The sequence below is a fragment of the Xyrauchen texanus genome, chromosome 44 (genome assembly GCF_025860055.1).
Source record: "Xyrauchen texanus isolate HMW12.3.18 chromosome 44, RBS_HiC_50CHRs, whole genome shotgun sequence".
In the NCBI taxonomy this organism is placed as follows: domain Eukaryota; kingdom Metazoa; phylum Chordata; class Actinopteri; order Cypriniformes; family Catostomidae; genus Xyrauchen; species Xyrauchen texanus.
The window spans coordinates 26,695,121-26,705,741 of record NC_068319.1 but is presented as its reverse complement, the minus strand read 5'-3'; positions in this window follow the sequence as shown (position 1 = coordinate 26,705,741).

The window sequence follows — 10,621 nt, the reverse complement described above, 5'->3', positions numbered from 1 at the left end:
GTTGCAGAAGGTGTTAATGTCTGTGTGAAATGAAGGTCCGAGTGTGTGTGGGGTGTGAAATTGGGCCTTTCGAATCTGCATTAGAACACATTTAGGATGTCAGCCAGTCGTTGGTCCACCACAGGGTTGGGGGTAGGAGTCCTGTAATTTGTAAGTTGTTTCAGGCCACTCCACACTGATGCAGGGTCGTTAGCTGAAAACTTGTTTTTCCAGATTCTCAGAGTAGCTTCTTTTAGCCACTCTGATTTCCCTATTCAGTGTGTTCCTGGTCTGATTATACTAAACTCTATCCCCACCCCTGTAAGCATCCTCTTTGGCAAGACGAAGCTGTCTGAGTTTTCCTGTGAACCATGGTTTATCATTGTTGAATGATAAAAATGTCCTAGTAGGGATGCGCATACCCTCACAGAAACTGATGTATGATGTAACAGTATCTGTGAGCTCGTCCAGGTCTGTAGCTGCAGCTTCAAAAACACTCCAATCAGTGCAGTCAAAGCAGGCTTGTAGTTCCAGCTCTGCTTCATTAGCCCATCTCCTTACAGTCCTTACAACTGGCTTTGTTGATTTTAATTTCTGCCTGTAGGTCGGGAGAAGATGTACCAGACAGTGATCAGAGGGGGTATATACAGTGAAAGGGGTATATACATCGATACTTTGAAACCATGATCGGCATTGCTTCAGTTGGCTGGTTGCTACAATGGCCAAAGAGCGAGCCCAGTTTCTCACTGCTGCTGAAAATAATAATAATAAAAAAAAATTGCTAGAAGGATTATAATAATTTCAAAACCTTATTAAAACACCAGGAAACACATCAAAATCTACCAAAACAAGGAAAGGGAGCTGGTAAAAAGTTGCAGACAAATTACATGTGTAATTGCCATGGCTCTGGTGAGTTTGTTGGTTTGTTTTGTATGTTTTGTCGTTCTCTCCCTTATCTCGCAGGCACAGCCTGCATGCATGATCGGCGTTTACATGGGAACACTGATCATGCCACTGATTAGCATGCCAAGCAACATCTGGGGTCTGTTCTTTATACCTTGCTTATTACATCCGAAATCAAATGTCACATACAAGATGACATCATGCTAATCATGATCTGGCTAATTGGGTTCTTCGAACACACCTGTTGTTTATGATTAGTACCGCTGGATTGAGTTGTGTGGGATAATTGCACGTTCATGCATTGGTTTAAAAGGGGATATGTATCAATAATAGAAACCTTGATCAGCAACGCTGCTATTGGCTGCTCACCATGGCCAAAGAGTGCGCCCAGTTTTTCTCCACAACAGAGCAAGAGCTAGTGTTCGAATGTTATGTGGATTTTGAAGGTTTAATTAAAATGCCAGGGAACCTTAAATTTAGCAAAAGCCAGGAGAGAGGGCTGGCAAATTAAATGCATAAGTGGTGACCGTGTTAGATGTCTCTGCCACTAGGTTGGTCCAAGTGAACTGGCTGGAGGTGATCATCAGGCTGCACCTCCACCACAGGGGTCCTCTCCTTTCTGATGGTGGCAATGTTGTGTAATATGGCACATGCAACAATAATGTCGCAGGCCCGGTCAGGTGCAACCCTCAGACTTTTCAGACACTGAAATCTTCCCTTTAGTTGCCCAAAGGTCATTTCAATGTGTGCCCTTGTCCTGGCTAGAGCTGCATTGTAACGGGTGTGGGCCAGGGAATGGCGTCATAAAATACTGCCTGCAGGCATAGCCCGTCTCCAAGCAGGATCCAGACATAATCACCTGTATACTGGGAAAATGCCGTTCTGTTAGGTCCAGCATAAGTGTATGTAATACAGTGACCTTGACATCTATATTTTCCCTTACCACGTTCAAATAATGGGCATAAATGTGACTCTGAAAATTCTTGAGTCATGCACAGATCAAGGCCATTTTGCCTCCACATTTGTGTTATGGCACATAGTCACACACCATCTAAGAGATTTTATTCAACTGTATGTATGTATATATATATATATATATATATATATATATATATATATATATATTTTTTTTTTTTATATATTTTTATAAGACTTTTTATTATTATTTGATATAATATTACTAATCTGGAATATTAAGAATCCTAATAGTGTCTTACCTGCACATTTACACTGTGAACCAACTTTTGGTTCACAAAATCCCCTTCATTGGGGCCTGGTGTGGCCTTGATGGGGATGTGTGTGCTGTCTGTGGCACCAATCACATTAGGGAAGCCTGGGGGACACACAAGTCATATTGGCATGGTCATGATTGCATGATCTTCATTAACAATTTTTAATGTACCTGCAATGGTGAAAAAATTCTGTTTTAAAACCTGGGGCATTAAATGTCTTGGAAATACCACAAAAACCCCTAAAAACTGCTGCCAGGTAAACTAAAAGCGAATAGCATGATAGACAGCACTTTTCACCAAGTTCTCTTCATCTCCAGTAGTGTAAAGTAAAGTGCCACTCGCAAAGAATTTCATGGCAATGTACACAGTTTGTGCTGTGAACCTAAAGCCTGATTCCGAGTCGAACATCTAATATGTGGTCGTTACAGACTTCCTGTTTCGCCTCAGTTTATAAAGCCACAATCTAATCTTGTTTACATGAAATAAGGATCTAAAATGTTAAGAATATATACCATATTATTACATGGCTCTCTGGAATACTTGATTCTTATTGGTCAATCACACCATCCAATGGTCTGATATTTCTCAATAACCACACATCCAGGGATATTAAGTGATAATAGACTGTTCAAATGGGAAGTCCAATGTGTATTTGTGGTTGAACATCATGCCAGCTTCAGTTTCCATGTTGATGAAGGTGAAAAATACAATAAAAGGTCTAGCGAATATTTCTTCAACATAAGATGATGGATTGGTCTCCAATTTTCATTCATTTTTTCATGTTAAGCAATTTTCCTGCATTCAGATGTAGTGCAATATAGTCTACTACAGATCAGCGTCAGAGCAACGCACATACAAATCATACACCACGAGGCTCCGTATTTCAGAACGTGCTCCTAAGGGAAACCATAATTAGTCAGTGTCGAACTTCTGACGAGAGCGTGACTGAGGTGAAGTTGCGGTGAAAATGGTCTTCTAAAGAGCTTATGATTTGATCTATCATCCGTCGACACCACCTACAAAGAAAATAAGCAAAATTTCGTAACATAACTTGTCTGTAAATTCTGCTTGCTAGCTCACTAAAATCGCAGGCAGTTATGCTTAATTCACAGGGAGAGACAGAAATTGTGATTGCGGCTAAAATACAAAAGATCATGCAGCCTTTACAGGTATAGTGAATAAAAACCTATGTAAACTTTTTTTTTCTATTACAAATGAGCTAATAAAACATTTCAACTCACTTCAGTATTTTGTGTCAAATTATTTGCTTAAGTGGCAAGTAGCCCTGTGATAAACAGAATAATGTACATTCAGCTGGCTGTTATCACAAAATAACCCGACAAGATCCTGATGTGAAGTGGAATGAATGTTCATTATATGACCAGTTGAATGTACATTATCCCTTACTTGAAATGTTTAACATAAAATCATAATTTACACTCACCCAAAGGATTATTAGGAACACCTGTTCAATTTCTCATTAATGCAATTATCTAATCAACCAATCACATGGCAGTTGTTTCAATGCATTTAGGGGTGTGGTCCTGGTCAAGACAATCTCCTGAACTCCAAACTGAATGTCAGAATAGGAAAGAAAGGTGATTTAAGCAATTTTGAGCGTGGCATGGTTGTTGGTGCCAGACGGGCCGGTCTGAGTATTTCACAATCTGCTCAGTTACTGGGATTTTCACGCACAACCATTTCTAGGGTTTACAAAGAATGGTGTGAAAAGGAAAAACATCCAGTATGCGGTAGTCCTGTGGGCTGAAAATGCCTTGTTGATGCTAGAGGTCAGAGGAGAATGGGCCGACTGATTCAAGCTGATAGAAGAGCAACTTTGCCTGAAATAACCACTCGTTACAACCGAGGTATGCAGCAAAGCATTTGTGAAGCCACAACACGCACAACCTTGAGGCGGATGGGCTACAACAGCAGAAGACCCCACCGGGTACCACTCATCTCCACTACAAATAGGAAAAAGAGGCTACAATTTGCAAGAGCTCACCAAAATTGGACAGTTGAAGACTGGAAAAATGTTGCCTGGTCTGATGAGTCTCGATTTCTGTTGAGACATTCAGATGGTAGAGTCAGAATTTGGTGTAAACAGAATGAGAACATGGATCTATCATGCCTTGTTACCACTGTGCAGGCTGGTGGTGGTGTAATGGTGTGGGGGATGTTTTCTTGCCACACTTTAGGCACCTTAGTGCCAATTGGGCATCGTTTAAATGCCACGGCCTACCTGAGCATTGTTTCTGACCATGTCCATCCCTTTATGGCCACCATGTACCCATCCTCTGATGGCTACTTCCAGCAGGATAATGCACCATGTCACAAAGCTCAAATCATTTCAAATTGGTTTCTTGAACATGACAATGAGTTCACTGTACTAAAATGGCCCCCACAGTCACCAGATCTCAACCCAATAGAGCATCTTTGGGATGTGGTGGAACGGGAGCTTCGTGCCCTGGATGTGCATCCCACAAATCTCCATCAACTGCAAGATGCTATCCTATCAATATGGGCCAACATTTCTAAAGAATGCTTTCAGCACCTTGTTGATTCAATGCCACGTAGAATTAAGGCAGTTCTGAAGGCGAAAGGGGGTCAAACACAGTATTAGTATGGTGTTCCTAATAATCCTTTAGGTGAGTGTACTAGTCTCACACATAATCACATCATCTAAAAATGGGTTGGCCACAAAGGAAGGAGATCGAGAAGGAATTGGTGTGAGATGCTTGTGACCAACAACAGAGAGCTCTTAGACACTCTTAGAGTTTAGTCTTAAAGGGATAGTTCTACCAAAAATGATCATTCTATAATTTTTTACTCTCCCTCATGTGTTTCAAATCTGTATGTCTTTTTTCTTTCAGCTGAAGAAAATTGGAAGAATTTCTTGGTCTGTCTTTTCCTTATAATGGCATTAGATAGGGGCCATTGTTGTCAATCTTCAAATGGTTTGAGAAAGATTAAAGACCATACAGATTTGAATCTACTTGACAGTAAGTAACAGATAACAGAATTATAATTTTCGGGTGAATTATCCTATTAAGGTTTTTTTCATTTTTCTTTTTTCATGTCTGTAACATAAAGAAACATAAATCTGATTCTGATTAAATATGGTTTGCCAAATGAGAAGTTGTCTTGACTCTCGATCACCAAGCTTGAGATGAGATCACAGTCAGGGTACTTATTATATCTATATACGCTAGATTAGAACAGTCAATTATTCAATATATTGTATCCTCAAGTGTCTATCAATGGGGTCCAAGCAGATGGAAAAAGGCAACATAATGCAAAATAACGCAGTTGCCAAATCTGATAGAATATATATTCTTTGTATACAGTTGTATTCAATATAGCCTCATTAGTCAATTTGTGCTGAAAATTTGGCAGACGAGCCGGCGTCCCACGCCTGCCACGGCAGACGAGTCAACGCCCACGCCTGCCACGGCTAATGAGTCAACGCCTGCCACGGCCAACTAGTCAAAGCCCATGCTGCCATGGGCAATGAGCTGAAAGCTTTGTCTGTCCCAGGGCCAGTGTTATCAATCTCGTCCATCCCAGAGTCAGCGTTGCTAGCCTCGTCCGTCCCAGAGCCAGCGTTGACAGACTCGTCCGTCCCAGAGCCAGCGTTGCCAGCCTCGTCTGTTCCAGAGCCTGTGCTGCCAACTTCGGCCTCCTGGAGTAGGAGGAGGAGTAGAAAGGCTTTCGTTTCCAAGTCTGCCCATGTTCATGACCACAGAGATCGTTTCCAAGTCTCTGTCCATGCCCACGACAACAGAGGTTGCTCCCACGACTCCGCTCATGTTCACGCACCACTGAGGTCTTTTCCCAGTCAATTAGGACACTTAGTTTTGAGCCTCCCACAGCTCCAGACCATGTCACAGCCACGCCAGAGTCAGCTCCAGACCATGTCACAGCCACGCCAGAGTCAGCTCCAGGCCATGTCACAGTCACGCCAGAGTCAGCTCCAGGCCATGTCACAGTCGCGCCAGAGTCAGCTCCAGGCCATGTCACAGTCGCGCCAGAGTCAGCTCCAGGCCATGTCAAAGTCGCGCCAGAGTCAGCTCTTGGCCATGTCAAAGTCGCGCCAGAGTCAGCTCTTGGCCATGTCACAGCCGTGCCAGAGTCAGCTCCAGGCCATGTCACAGCCGCGCCAGAGTCAGCTCCAGGCCATGTCACAGCCGCGCCAGAGTCAGCTCCAGGCCATGTCACAGCCACGCCAGAGTCAGCTCCAGGCCATGTCACAGCCCCGCGCCAGAGTCAGCTCCAGGCCATGTCACAGCCGCGCCAGAGTCAGCTCCAGGCCATGTCACAGCCCCGAGCCAGAGTCAGCTCCAGGCCATGTCACAGCCCCGCGCCAGAGTCAGCTCCAGGCCATGTCACAGCCGCGCCAGAGTCAGCTCTGGCTGATATGTCATGTCTAGATGTGTTTTTGGTCATGTTTTGTTTTCTGGTCTTACATTTTGAAAAGTTTTGTTCCAGTTTCCTAGTCATGTGATGTCCTGTTTTCCCTCCATGTTTATGTGTCTTGTTTTCATTGGTTCTTAGTCTTGTTATTGGTTCATTCATGTAATTGGTTTATGCTTATTGTCTTGTTATTTATTTTTTTTAATGTTACAGTTATGTTGCTAACCAATTGTGCATGCTTTAAAACAACAACAAAACTTACATCATCCTTGCAAGAGTTCTCTTGGTTGGGATGAGATGAAGTTGTGCATTACATATTTGCCATGAAACATCAGTTAGAATATAACTTTATATAAGAATCACTACTGATAACATTTAACTTAATATACTCCATATCGTCAAAATGACCAGTCCGCTAATGAATGATAGTGTCTTCATACAATTCAAACATTTCTGAAACTTTATGAGTATCATTTTGATAAGAATAGCACATAGTTTAAATAACAATCAGGGCTTGAGAAGTATCTGCAATACAGTCAATTATTCCACTGCAGTATCCAATGCTAACTATCCAATGCAGTATCTTTACATAAACATGAATACAATTCTGAAAACAGCAGGTTTAGCATTTATGTGTCTAAGCGAAGAACTAGTCTTCTGTTGTCTTCCTCCATCTGCTTCAGTTTTTCTTTTAAAGCACTGCATGATGTGCATTTCTGTGGAGCTGTACTGTCCTAAACATATATATTTTGTAGTATAAATGGTTGCAATGTCTGTACCTACCACAGCTAAAACTTTCATAATAATGCACTAAAGCATGACTCACATTTAACTATTCCTTTTGTTTTTCCAGTAATTTGGATAAAAGACAAGGCCTCCATTCAGTCTTAAATAAAGAAAAGCATAGCTATGTTGGTTTCTTTGTTTTTAGTTACAACAAATTATCAGGATTAAATACTATTTTAAATGCTGCATACCTTCTTTTTTTATTTCAGTTTCCTCAGACTCTTCATCTGAGGAAGAGATCCGCAGAGGTTTCCTCTTCCTTTTTCCACAACCTTTTTACAGTTGCTCCTGTAATTTTATCAGACTGCGATGATCATCTTGTAGGAAAGTAAGTGTTGTACAAAATACCCAACAATCATATTTGAATAAAGTATATTTTATGAATTATCTGATATTGACATGTGGACATTCTGCTGCACAATTAGTAAACCACAAGACATGCTGCATCAGCATGTATGACAGTCTGCTGCACAATTATATGTATTCAAATCCCCTGTAGCAGATTTTGACAAGTGGAACTAGGGAGGTGGAGGGTTTCAGGGAATAACTCGCAGCCTGCTTCAGTAAAACTGTCTTGCTTGTAAACTGAGTGCATTTAAATGTTAGGCGAAGAGAGTATGAAAGTTGATTAGCTATCCGGTTACACATCAAAGGACCTATCAGCTTACACCATGTGAGCTGACTGGTTTGACATGTCACAGCAGTATTGTAAATCCACAAAACTCCATTGTCGTTCTGGATGAAGATTTGTAGCAGCCTCACTCACTTGTGCTTTTGCCTCAGAAAGGGTATATACATGCACAAGGTGGTGCTGTTACATTAGTTTTTGGTCTTTCTTTACTTGGCTGTGTGGATAAACTGTAGATAAATACATCCAGCCTTTCTGCTTTGTGTTTGCAGGATGATGTTTTGGTCAGAGATTGGAGGTGACGCTCAGATCCAGTGCTCTAGCATATTCTGGATATTCTCTGGATATTTTTGTTGTGTTCCAAAGAAGAAAGTCATGGGTTTGGAGCAATATTAAGCTGAACTTCACCTTTGAGTGAACTGTTCCTTGAATCATGTTCTCTTTGATGTCTGTTTGCAGTTGCTACAACTGTAATCTGTGATGCCCAGTCCTTTCTTTGTGGCTGTTTTCAATGACATGGTCTGTTGGTCTGATACTCGTGGAAGATCCCATCCAAGGGGGGAACAAGCTCACTGGCAAGAACCATAAAGTTATTCTCATGGGACCCGGACCCATTCAGCCTCAAAGTGGGGATGCATACTGAATATATTTAAAGTCTCATTAGATAACTAGTTGTATGATTGAGTTGATAATCTCAATGTTCTAGGTGTCCACCTGATCTTGCAGCCCAACATATCCAACCCCTGTGAAAATCTCAGATGTTCTCAAGTGTTTTTGCTAGTTCCAGGGCTCAAAGAAGAACTTCTGCTGGCTGAGGATGGATTCACCTGCACTCCACCTGTCGAATCTTCCTCATCCTTCCTTCTGCTGCTCTCCCCTACCGTGATCACTCAGGTATTCTGGTTTGTTTGCCACCAGGTTAAATTTTGAAGAACCATTGGTTAATTTTTGTACCTGCTCTAATCAGTAGAGTATTTTTTTTAAGCACCAGTGCATAACATTAGGGTTGTGAGGTGTAGTTTTTAAAGATCTGGGCATGTATCTAAAATATTGAAGGTTCAAACCTTGCAAGGGGCAATCCAGAAGGATTCTTACCGAACACTTCTTGCATTGGAGGCCAGAATAACTCTGAATGCACAATACACAGAGCCAAAACATTATAACCACCTGCCTAATATGCTGTTGATCCTCTGCATGTTTATTGTTCACCCAAAAATTCAAGTACTCTTAGTTACTCACCCTTATGTAGGTCAACACAAATGGAGATGTTTCGAAGTATGTTCATGATGCGGTTTGAATGGAGACTCCAAAAATGACTAAAATGCAGCATAAATATACCATAAAAGTAGTAAATCTTGTGCTCCATATTCATTTTTATAAGTGTTTTAAAGCAATGTAATAGATTTGTGTGAGGAACAGATCAATGTCATTATTCGTTGAAAATCTTGCTCTCAGCCGTAGTTCTTAAATCTTTACTCAAGCTTGCCACATACATGTTTATGCTGTCAAATATCATTGGTTGTTGTGACCAGATATGAGTCATATGGAGATGATTTACTTTCATTCTATGATAAACAGCTCCTCCTGTTCCACCAAAGGAAGTCTGTTTTATGGGATTGTAACAACATTTAAAAAATAAAATAATAATTTTTGGCTCATATTGAATCGATAATTGAATTTTCTCTTGGAAGTTACCTGAATTTTATTTTCTCTTTCCCATAGGAGCTGATAACTCCAGCTTTCACCAACCCTTCATTCTCATTTCATAGTTATAGCTCTCTAGTTCAAAGCTTGGAAGTTATTTTATAGTGTTGTTCGCAATACACAATTTCAAAGCAGCTTTATGGAATAGCCTGAAAGCCCACAGTAAGTAAGACAAAGGTGACTAGCAAGAAAGAAACTCCATTAAGATGTTTATGTAGAGGTAAGAAAATCTTTTGGCTTTTAAATCTGGCTTTATGAACATATGACAATATATATATAGTATGGGTAATACAAGTCAAGTGTGCATTGTGAATGGTTTTGCAGGTGTTTATTGCTTTGTTATTTAAGTTGCTTATACACAGCTCGCTCTCTTCCTCTTTTGGCTGGAATCATTTCAGACTGATTCTGTAAACGAAAAAAACGTCTTGTTTGGATATTCAAAACCAGGCCTACCTTCAATCCTCCACCCCATTTCCCTCTGGACTGAAACATGAACCTGTATCTGAAACAAGAGGAAGTGGCTCTCTTTTGTGACTGAGCAATGTGGCGTGTGTGTGTGTGTATACACATATAAAGAGCTTTCATATTTTCTTGTGAACTAGTCCCATGTGCTTTTACGTTTTTATTGCACTTCAGTTTCAGTTGAGATAAGCTTTATTGGCAGTACTGTTGCAGTACATCTTTGCCACACAATTTAGTGGTAATATTTCAGATGAAATGGAGGGGAATTATATCATTTGGAGTCAAACACAACCACACCTGATGACATTTGATTCAGTGAGTTCTCTCGTTTACTTTGACTTCAACCCTCTTGGGGGGGCAATGGGTTAGGGTTGGCGCCATGACGAACCAAAGCCCACCCCAACATCCCCTCTCTGGATCTGTTTTATAGATTTTTTTGATTATGCTCAATGCTTACGGAATAGAACATGATTTTAAAAAAGGCTATTTTTAGGTTTATTTGAGATGATTGTGG